Genomic DNA, 11,671 nt, shown 5'->3' with positions numbered 1-11,671 from the left:
TCAGCTATTTCCACACCTGGATGCTTGATTTAACCCTCCTTATACTGTTAGCCATTTAAATGATTTCTACTTTATCCTATGAATAACACTTCAACCAGTCATTATTCTTATATATAGCTCATTTAGTCACTCATAATCTTGTTGAGCATTTATTTATAATTTAATTGCCTATTACCTGAGTGGATTGTGGTTATATGTTTATATGCTTATTCCAAATACAGTGCTAAGATTAGTATTAGAGACAGGAAAATATTCAAGGCTTTTGAAACTAAAAGGAGTCAAACAAATCCATGATCCAGCTTCGCATTCTCTCACCCAGCCTTAGTTCTCTTACACAGAAAGTGAAGACAATGCTGTTTGTCTTGTGGCATCACTGTGAAGTTAAAGGAGACCCCAACTGTACTTGCAGCATTGCACGGACAGCGGGAGGCTGGGCCCCCACCAGCTCTAAGGACGATCACCAGTGGATGCCCCACAATCCTACTCTCAGGATGTTCGTATGCCATATGCCCGGTGAGTGTCACTTACCCAGTGAACACATATTTGTTGATTATAAATTACTCCCATACTCTTTTCTTTGCATGTTCACAAATCTGTTTTTAAAAAAGGTACAATTATGGAATTATAAGTTAACTAAAGGGGAATGTTTTCATTATCTCTGAAATTTAACCCCCCACATCTAGATTGTAAAGCAAGGAAATGTGTTACAGCCCAACACTTGCCATCAATACTTTTTCGATGTTAGTGGGCAGGGGAGGGTAGTGGAAGAGAAGGAATCAGAGCTCTGATGGGTGCACATTGTCTTCCCTACAAATCCATTTCTTGTCTGGCCTTCCTTCCTCAGTGGGGCTGCTCTATCCTTTTACACATATTTGAACTGCTCCCCTGTGGGCCATTCTCATTTGCTTTACTTCCTAAATTCCATGGGACCAGCATTTAAGAGGAGAGGGGAACCACTCTGGAACTGGAGGAAGTTCGCCTTACGTGATATGCCTGCCTCCTTCCTCTACAATGAATGGTCTCTGGTGTCCCTGGGTGTTCAGTTTCTTTCCATTCATGTGTTACTGACTGTTCAGGCGGCAAATGGCCCATGATCTTTATGGTATTAAAGAGAAAAAAATAAAAAGCTGTGCTTGTTTTAACTTTTTATTTTAGGTTTGGGGGTACATGGAAGGGTTTGTTATATAGGTAAACACATCTCACAGGGGTTTGTTGTACATGGTCCTGAGTCACACCTGGTGCCAGTCCAGAGTCACAGCTGGTGTGTGGTGCACCCACCCCACATCCTGATAACAAGAGGGAAGCTGAGCTGAAAGAGTGCACAGGCTGGTTCCAAGTCACAGCCAGTGTGTGCAACGCCCACCCCACGTTCTGAGATTCAGAAGCACTCTCTTCCTCTTGCACCTTAGGCATTGTTTAAAAATCATTAGGGCCACTTCATGTCACCTTCATCACGATAAAAATATTTGAGGTTATTTAGTGCCACTTACTATGTAACAGATTATAGAGGACTTTCCAACAGACCCTTCAAAACTTGGGAATAATGAACAAATTTGTGTGTTTCTTTTCTTTGGCGCAGGCCCTGTTGGACTGAACAAAGGGGGATGAATGCAGGAATAAAGACAAAGAGAAAAGAGCATATTTGAAGAAGGGGTCACAGGGCTACTTGCTTCTAGTGAGCAAGGGCAGCCTTGAGCTTCTATAACCCTCCATACTTATTAGCTAGAAAGAACAGGGAGGGAGAGGTAACGGTTGGTCAGCTGCTTGATTTATCACAGATGCACATAATTGCTTTGTTGGTACAACAGGCTTCAGACGTTCCTATAGATAATCACAAGGAACACTGTGCTGGGGGCGTGACTGCCCTCAGCAATCCTTCTGGCAGCAGACGCAATTTGTCAGTTTTCCAACATCCTGATTTCATGAGAACAGTTTTCTGTTTGCTCACATAGCCTCCAGTGGTATACTGAGTTGGTAACGACCCTCATTCTTTTTGGCCTGTAACATCTCCTCCTTTTTGTTTATGCATTAATTGGATAAAGGTAATTGCAGGTTGTGCAGCTGTCAATTGCCATTTGGTGGTCCAGTTGATTTTGTAGACTATGAACAAAAAACAAAAACATAATAACATTAGTCCAATAATTACAAGAAAGACATTGAAGTGCTGTTTGAAGTAGATCCAAGGTTTAAAGCTCTCTAAACTTTGTTGGTATCCTGCTCAAGCTTTTAAAGAGGGCTGAAATGTTTGAGTCTGCTTAAGGATTTTAGTTTGTAAATCATTACTATCAAAAGTAACAGCTGTGAGAACTCCTTGTAAACGGGCCTTTACAAGGCTCCATGGATATTCACTTTGGTTGTATTCCAAATTAGTTACACAAGCATGAATATGGTTAAAATGACAGTGCAATTGCTGCTGCAACTGCAAGCTTTGTACTTGTTCTCTCAGTTGTGGGTGGAGGATTATCCAGATGCCGAGGCAAGAGACTGAAGGCACAAAGTGTTTCAGTACAATAAAGGAAACAGTTAGAATAAGAATAGTTATCATAGAAATTAGATATAGAGATGATCATGGACATTATCAATCATTAGTATAAACATTATTAATCATTTGCTTTTAATATTACTCTTTGTTGTATTACTAATATAACCAAGGTATAACCCGTGGGTATAGGGTCAGGTGCTGAAGGGACACTGTGAGAAGTGACGAAGAAGACAAGAGGTGAGCCCTCTGTCACGCCCGCATAAGGGCCACTTCAGGACTCCTTGGTCAAGCGGTAACGCCAGTGTCTGGGAAGGCACCCGTTACTTAGCAGACCGTGAAAGGGAGTCTCCTTTCCTTGGAGGAGTCAGGGAACACTCTGCTCCACCAGCTTCTTGTGGAAGGCTGGATATTATCCAGGCCTGCCCGCAGTCATCTGGAGGCCTAAACCCCTCCCTGTGGTGCTGTGCTTCAATGGTCATGCTCCTTGTCCACTTTCATATTCGTCCCATACTGCTGGTTCCTCTTGGAAGTTCTTAGAAGACAGAGGTAGAAGAAATAGTGAAAGTCTTTGATCTTTCTTATAAGTGCATAGAAGAAAACGCTGACATATGCTGCCTTCCCTCTCTGCTTCGGCTACCTAAGAGGGAAGGGCCCCCTGTCCTGGGATCACGTTACTTGCCTGACCTTATCAATCACTTGGATGACTCACCCTCCTTACCCTGCCCCCTTGTCTTGTATGCAATAAATATCAGCGGGCCCAGCCGCTCGGGGCCACTACCGGTCTCTGCGTCTTGGTGGTAGTGGTCCCTCGGGCCCAGCTGTTTTCTCCTTATCTCTTTGTCTTGTGTCATTATTTCTTATGATCTCTAATCTCCGCGCACGGGGAGAACATCCGCCAAGCCCTGTAGGGCTGGACCCTACGTCTGGCACTCCAACGTAGGTTTCTCCCTCCCTGTGTGAAGTTGCGCTTTGAGTGTAGGATTCAGCAGAGGACTTTCGACAACAGATTCCACAGCCACAGAACAGCAGTCTTTAACACTGCAACCTCCATTTGTATCTCGGTGTTCATTTTATTTTGAAGCATCCATACCTGGCCAGCTGTGTGTGTCCAATTTTTTACATATTGAGCTGTTTGAATGGAGCTGTGCATTGTTATTGAGGACACTACAGCAGGGTTATTAATGTAACTAAAGGAGAGTATAGCAAAAATTATTATGCCTAAGGCTCTATGAGCATGATGAGTAAGTTGAGTCAAAAAGGAGTTTTGTAAGATGTAAAGCAGGGGTGGCCACCCAAGGCTCGGACAAATTTACAGAAATCCATAATCCAGGACTACAACCCAGAATTATTAGGATGGATATGCTGTGTATTTGTATTGTGCGATATATAAGGCAATGATACAGTTGACAGGAATCACAAGTCAATTGGGCATCGTCGATCTGGAGTTGGTCGTCTTTTGCTGCTAGAGAAATGTAAGGATGAAAAGCACAAATTGTAAACTGAGTGGTAATGTTTTTTTACAAGAGTAACATTAAAACTGCGTTTAGCACTGTTACTATTATTGAATAGTGATCTGACTCAAATGCTGCCATTCATAAATGCAAGTGCTGCTTTCCATATCGACTCCTGAATTGGACCTCTCTTTCCTTGATAATGCCATTGAGGCAAAGGTGGGCTAAAGCTAGTGCCGTGCCAAGCAATTTGCATGGCAGATTGGGATTGAATCCCAGTGTGATATAGCAAAGAAATATTAAAGTTTCACCACCAGTGCCAGCAAAGTTCATGCCATGAGGTCTGATGCTCATCTCTCCCAACCAAAAGACTACAGGGACCCCAGTCAATAATGTCTCCTGTTAACACGGATTGTTGTCTAGTTATGGAGCCAAGACACTGGTCCAAGGAAGGGGGTTAGGATTATCAAAGGGAGGCCACTCTGTATGATTAACACAATTTGGGCGATGTGGCTGGGAGTGATTAGTAACTACACCAATAATATTAATAGAGCTAAGGCCCAATAGGTACATATATTTTCCCTGGTAACTCAACCATGCCTGGGATTGAATTGCAAGGCAACTGCAGTTGAGTGATGTATCCTGGGTGACACATAAAGGAAGTTCCTCCAATGGAGCAGTATAACTGATACCATTCTTCTGAGAGTCTACTTGCTCTGTGTCGGGGGGTTAGGGGTCCTGGTGCCCATGCTCCTTGATCATGATATATCTTAGGAGGAGTGTTGGTCCACAGTCCTGGTCATACTACCAGGGGGTTAGGAACATATGCCCAATATGCTTTTGCCTCTACACAGGGAAAACATACTGCACAGGATATTACAGCTAGCATGGCCATAAACATGGGGTTGGGGGGTTTACCTGACTCTGACACTCCAGCAGTTTCTCAGCTTCCTGTGTGGTTTTCTTGATCTGCAAAACACAAGCACACTCTCGTCCCCACATCAGGAAATCCACTGGGTCTTTCCATTGTCCTTCTTTTGGAGATTTCCATAATATCTTTGGGTAAACTTTCCTCTTTTCCTGTAACATTTGCCAATGTCGTTCTGCCAAAGTCTTATTATCTGTACCAGGAGTCAAATATTTTAAAATAAATAAGGCTAAATGCAATTTTGTTTGAGGTGGTAGCTGGTCTCCTACTCCCCCTTCGTTTTTTCAACATATGTTGTAATGTGTGATGTGCCCACTCTATGATGCCTTGTCCTTGGGGAGTGTAAGGAATTCCTGTTTTGTGAGTGATTGCCCATAACTGTAAAAAATTTTGAAAATCATGACTAACATAAGCAGGTCCACTGTCCGTTTTTATTTGTTTGGGGACTCCCATATGGGTGAATGACAGCAGACAATGTCACTGGACATGGGCAACTGTTTCCCCTGTTTGACACGTGGCATGTAGCTTATAAGATTAAGTGTCTATAGTCACATGAACATGGCTAAGCTTCCAAAGGCTGCTATGTGTGTAACATCCATTTGCCAGATTTCATTTGGAGCTAAGCCTCATGGGTTACATCCTTCTACAGGTATAACACCAGGGACGTGCTGACAAGTGGGACAGTCTTGCACAATAGCTCGAGCATGGCTGCAAGAAAGATGAAACATACGAGTAAGGGCAGTAGTGTTTTGATGCAGTAATGCATGAGAAGCTTGCGCTTGTTGAAATACATAGCCAATCAGTTTATCTGCTCCATCATTACTTAGAGATAGTGGTCCAAGAAGTTGTGTGTGAGAGCGAATATGAAAAATATGAAAAGGAGCAGCATGAGAGCAAACAGCTTGCTGAAGTCTTAGAAGCAAACTAAACGACTCTGGTTTTAGGCTGCTTTTAATAGTGGCTGTCTCAATGTGACTGGCTACATTTACAACATAGACTGAATCACAGACAATATTAACAGGAGTTGAAGTGGTGAGCTGTAAAATCTGAGTAAGTGCCATTAATTCTGAGCATTGAGCTAAAACTCCAGGGGTTTTTATTGTTTGAGTATGCTTAGGTCCATAAACAGCGGCTCAGCCTTTGGAAGAGCCATCAGTGAAGTAAGTCTGGCACCTGGAATAGGCTTGTGATGAGTAATCCAAGAAGGATAAAAGAGTGAACTTTATAAAATTGCAACACTTTGTCTGATGGATAAAAATTATCTATTATTCCTTTGCTTGAGCCAACATTGTAGAGTGATGAAGCTCAGTTCCCACATCCTGACAAGCTTTGATAAAATTTCCCAAGTTTTTTGTACATCTCACAGGTGCCAGTGCATGTTTACAATCTATGTTTGCATTCTCATAAAGGTTAGCATTTCTCATAAAGGTTAGCATTTCTGCATTTCTCATAAAGGTTCTCATAAAGGTTAGCATTTCTGCAGCTGCAGTATGAGGAATCTGATGCTTCACTGCCTCTTGTAATCTTTCAAGAAATTGCACTTAGGGCTCCTGTGACCCTTGCATGATATGTAAAAAGGCTTGTACTGGGACTCCCTCTTCAGGAATTGTGGCCCAGGTACATTTAGCGACCTGTGCACACTGCTGATAAGCAGCATCTGGGAGTGTCATTTGATGTTCCAGGTCTGAATAAGGGCCATTACCAACGGCATATCCTCTGTAACGTTTCTGTGTCCGGCAGCATGATTCTGTCTAGCCTGGTCTGCACACAGTTCTTGCCAATTTAAATTCCATTTCAGATATGCACTAGCAGACAAACAAGTGTGAGCCAAATGTTTTACATCAAAGGGTAGAAGGCACATAGCACCAAATATAGATTCTAGCAATCCTAAAGTGAATGGGCTCTGTATTCCATCATTAACTACACTAGCTTTTAATTCCTTCAACAACTTAAACTCTAATACGGTGTGTTCATGAATAAACTGCTGTGGATTGTTTGGATCAGGCCTTACAGAAATAGGAAAAGCGCAAGGTCCTAAGGGCTCTCTAGCTATGGCAGCAAAGTGTAACATTCTCTGTATCGGGGTCTCTATTTCTGCTACCAAAGGAGGCAGAACAGGTATTTCTGCAACTGGAGGGGGTGGAATAGGCCAATTTTTATCCTCCCTTTCCTGTTTTTTATTTTCAATTGGTGCTGTGGGTGGGACAACAGATTCTCTCAGATTTTTAGACTCAGAACATGACTCCTGTTGTCCAGCAGAATAAGAAGGAGATAATGAAAGAAGGACAGTATAAACTAAACTTCAAGTGGAGAAAACAAAAGAATCAACTTTGAGATATTTTGAGCCCGTTTTAATACTTCTCCAGCTCTGTCCCAATTTTCCACATCGAGAGTGCCTGTCTGTGGAAACCATGGGTTATGTGTAATAACCTCTGCAGCATCTTCATTCATGTGTGAGAACTAACCTGAGCACCGGATTGTTTCAACAAAACTTTAAGCAACTGCACATAATGTTTTTCTTCAATAGACAAATTCTTCCCCATGTTACCCTCATTCAGAAACTTCCCATTCCCAGTACCTCTTTAGGGCACGACATTATAACCACTGCCAGGAGACTCATCCTGGTTCATCTTGTCAACTTCAGTTCCTCTGCTACAGCAAATCTTCTTTGTTCATGTCCTCATGTCCCTGTGTTTGGGCACCACCTTGGCATGGACCCTGTGGGACTGAACAAAGGGGGATGAATGCGGGAATAAAAACAGAGAAAAGAGTATATTTGGAAGAAGGGGTCAGGGGGCTCCTTGCTTCTAGCAAGCAAGGGCAGCCTTGAGCTTCTACAGCCCTTCGTATGTATTAGGTAGAAAGAGCAGGGAGGGGCCAGGTGTGGTGGCTCATGCCTGTAATCCCAGCACTTTGGGAGCCTGAGGCACGTGGATCATCTGAGGTCGGGAGTTCGAGACCAGCCTGACCAACATGGAAAAAACCCCTCTCTACTAAAAATACAAAATTAGTCAGGCATTGTGGTACATGCCAGTAATCCCAGCTACTCGGGAAGACTGAGGCAGGAGAATCACTCGAACCCGGGAGGCGGAGGTTGTGGTGAGCTGAGATTGCGCCACTGCACTCTAGCCTCGGGAACAAGAGCAAAACTCCGTCAAAAAAAAAAAAAAAAAAAGAAGAAAGAAAGAAAGAAGAGCATGGAGGGAGAGGTAATGGTTGGTCAGCTGCTAGATTTATCACAGGTGCACATAATTGCTTTCTCGGCACAACAGGTTTCAGAGGTTCCTAGCGATAATCACAAGGAACACTGTGCTGGGGGCGTGACTGCCTTCAGCAATCCTTCTGGCAGCAGATGCAATTTGTCAGTTTTCCAACATCCTGCTTTCATGAGAACAGTTTTCTGTTTGCTCATATAGCCTCCAGTGGTGTGTTGAGTTTGGTCATGACCCTCATTCTTTTTGGCCTGTAACAACCTTTGATACAGCAATTCAATTACTAGATATATATCCTAAAGCCATAATCAGGTACATAACAAAAGTTTTCTGTATAATGATCATTTTCATAGCACTATGTGTGATAGCAAAAAGTGAAAAATAATGAAAATACCCAACGATAAGGTATTGGTTAAGTAAATTATGGTGTATTCACAAAATGAAAAAGTACATGCTAGTTAATAACAGTATAAGAATACCAAATAACCTGTGAACAAATCCATGATACATCATCTAGTGAAAAACTAAGGTTATGATGCAGTGCAATTAGAATATTGTTTGCAAAATGTGCACACACATAAACAGGAAGAGGGTGGCAGGAGACCAGCCCAATACAGTGCAAAACTTTTTTCTGAATGATAGGCTTGCTACTGAATTTTTAAAATTTTATCTTCACAATTACATGCATTTTTCAATAGGCCTGTATTATCCTTCAGTCAAGGAAGCTACTTCATGAACATGAAGCAATGGGATGGCGCCTCTGCTCTGCTCCTGTATCTGCTGTCCAAGCCCGGCAGAAATGTCCTCACCCTCCACCTCCATGTGTTTCAGTGTGATGGGGACCGTCTCTGTGCTGGCAGTAAACAGACTCAACGTAGTACATGTGAAGTTCTCCAAATTAAACTCAGAAGATGGGTTGTGGTTTTCCTGTAGATAATGGAGTTAGCAGTTACATGATTTCATAAAAGGACACTTTTCAGTAACATTTTATTTGTGAATAGGAGATTCCCAATCAAAATTAATGGTGGCTATAAGTGAATAACTTTTGTGGTGATTTTTTGGTCTATGTGATTTTCATTTGATGTCTAATTTGTATTCAGCAATTAAATATTGACACTTTGCATAACAGAAAACATCTTGTAAGATGTTTCACTTTTGACAGACTTGTGAAAAGGTAAAAACGGTACATGCTTGTGTACACACAGGCACGCATGCATACAGGCACATGCACACACATGCACAGGCATGCCTGTGTGGGGATAGAGAAGCACGTATTCAACACCTACGAAAGCACTTATTGAGTATCTGTTACATTGCAGGCTCTGTCTGGGTGTTAGGGAAAGAGACAGTTTACACATCAGGCAGCTTACGCTTCATCTTCACTAATGGATTGTGAGCTCTTTGGGGGCACACAGAGTCTCTGTCATGATCGATTTGCCTAGCAGGTGCTCAGTAAACATGTGTTTAATGAGCCAGTTAATGAAAAAGGTAAAACACTCCATTTAGAGGTCCAATGGTAGTAAAACGAACAGTTTCAAGGCCAGAAGGGATTCTACGTAGAAGACTGGTGAACACAGAATATAATTCATGTTAAGTGTGCGTGTGCTGGCTGCTCTCTGCAGAGGTGTGAGAGCAGCGTCTTCTTCTGTCCTGGTGCTGTGGGGACACTTATACTGAGAATGGCACAGCCAGATCCCTGGTGAGGACAGTGTTGTCCGCTTACACCCACCTCCTCCATGTCACTGAGAAAGCGGTCGATATAATCCCCGGGGCTCTCAGGGTCCCGAGTCCCCTGATGCTCTTTCACTCTCTCCAAAATTAAAATTTTTATTTTCTGAACATTTTAAAAAAGATTATGGCTGTCGTCGGCAAAGCCTGAGTCCTATCGTCTTGCCTTCCTCCCACACAGCATGAACTTCACCACTCGCTCCACCTTCTCTACCAACCACCAGTCCCTGGGCTCTGTCCAGGCGCCCAGTTACTGTGCCCGGCTGGTCAGCAGCGCGGCCAGCGTCTATGCAGGCGCCGGGGCCTCTGGTTCCCGGATCTCCGTGTCCCGCACCACCAGCTTCTGGGGCAGCATGGGGTTCGGGGGCCTGGCCTCAGGGATGGCCAGGGGTCTGGCAGGAATGGGAGGCATCCAGAATGAGAAGGACACCATGCAAAGCCTGAACGACCACTGGCCTCTTACCTGGACAGAGTGAGAAGCCTGGAGACCAAGAACCGGAGGCTGGAGAGCAAAATCCGGGAGCACTTGGAGAAGAAGGGACACTAGGTCAGAGACTGGAGCGATTACTTCCAGATCATTGAGGACCTGAGGGCTCAGATCTTTGCAAATACTGTGGACAATGGCCGCATCATTCTGCAGATTGCCAATGCCCGTCTTGCTGCTGATGACTTTAGAGTAAAGTATGAGACAGAGCTGGTCATGCGCCAGTCTGTGGAGAATGACATCCATGGGCTCCGCAAGGTCATTGATGACACCAATGTCACTCGACTGCAGCTGGAGACAGAGATCGAGGCTCTCAAGGAGGAGCAGCTCTTCATGAAGAAGAACCACAAAGAGGAAGTAAAAGGCCTACAAGCCCAGATTGCCAGCTCTCGGTTGACCATGGAGGTAGATGCCCCCAAATCTCAGGACCTCGCCAAGATCATGGCAGACATCCAGGCCCAATATGACGAGCTGGCTCAGAATAACCGAGAGGAGCTGGACAAGTACTGTTCTCAGCAGATTGAGGAGAGGACCACAGTGGTCACCACAGTCCGCCGAGGTTGGAGCTGCTGAGACGACGCACACAGAGCTGAGACATAGAGTCCAGTCCTTGGAGACTGACCTGGACTCCACGAGAAATCTGAAGGCCAGCTTGGAGAACAGCCTGAGGGAGGTGGAGGCCCGCTACACCCTACAGATAGAGAAGCTCAATAGGATCCTGCTGCACCTGGAGTCAGAGCTGGCACAGACCCGGGCAGAGGGACAGTGCCAGGCCCAGCAGTAAGAAGCCGTGCTGAACATCAAGGTCAAGCTGGAAGCTGAGATCGCCACCGACCGCCGCCTGCCGGAAGATGGCGAGGAATTCAATCTTGGTGATGGCTTGGACAGCAGCAACTCCACGCAAACCATCCAAAAGACCACCACCCGCCGGATAGTGGATGGCAAAGTGGTGTCTGAGACCGGTGACACCAAAGTTCTGAGGCATTAAGCCAGCAGAAGCAGGGTACCCTTTGGGGAGCAGGAGGCCAATAAAAAGTTTAGAGTTAAAAAAAAAAAAAAAAAAAAAAGGTTATGGCTACTTCCAAGGAGATAGTGAATGAACCAAGGCCAGAAATTGTAGAGCTATGAAAGAAATACTCTTACAATACTCTCCCTTCTGTCAACCAGGATGAGAAAAGTGAAGAAACATTGTGTAATATTAAAGGCATCTCTGTGCTAAAGGGGAACATGCTCTCCCCAGCCCCTACTATGATTTCTAGCTGCATTTTCCTATTGTGTAAAGCAACTCACTGGCTGTGCTGCAGGGATCTTAAGGCAGGGCTGCCTTGCACCTTAAAAAGAGCAAGGGGAGCTTGTCAGCACTTTAGAAGAGGCAAGCTGACAGAG

General features: G+C 44.2%; 1 pseudogene; it reads left to right on the top strand.

The window, feature by feature from the left end:
* The first annotated feature begins 9,983 nt into the window (after window positions 1–9,983).
* On the top strand, window positions 9,984–11,273 carry LOC126962736 (keratin, type I cytoskeletal 18-like; annotated as a pseudogene).
* Window positions 11,274–11,671: the final 398 nt, after the last annotated feature.

The sequence above is a fragment of the Macaca thibetana genome, chromosome 9 (assembly GCF_024542745.1).
Source record: "Macaca thibetana thibetana isolate TM-01 chromosome 9, ASM2454274v1, whole genome shotgun sequence".
Taxonomy (NCBI): domain Eukaryota; kingdom Metazoa; phylum Chordata; class Mammalia; order Primates; family Cercopithecidae; genus Macaca; species Macaca thibetana.
Note: the sequence above shows the minus strand (reverse complement) of the source record. Positions and strands in the feature narration are given on the sequence as shown.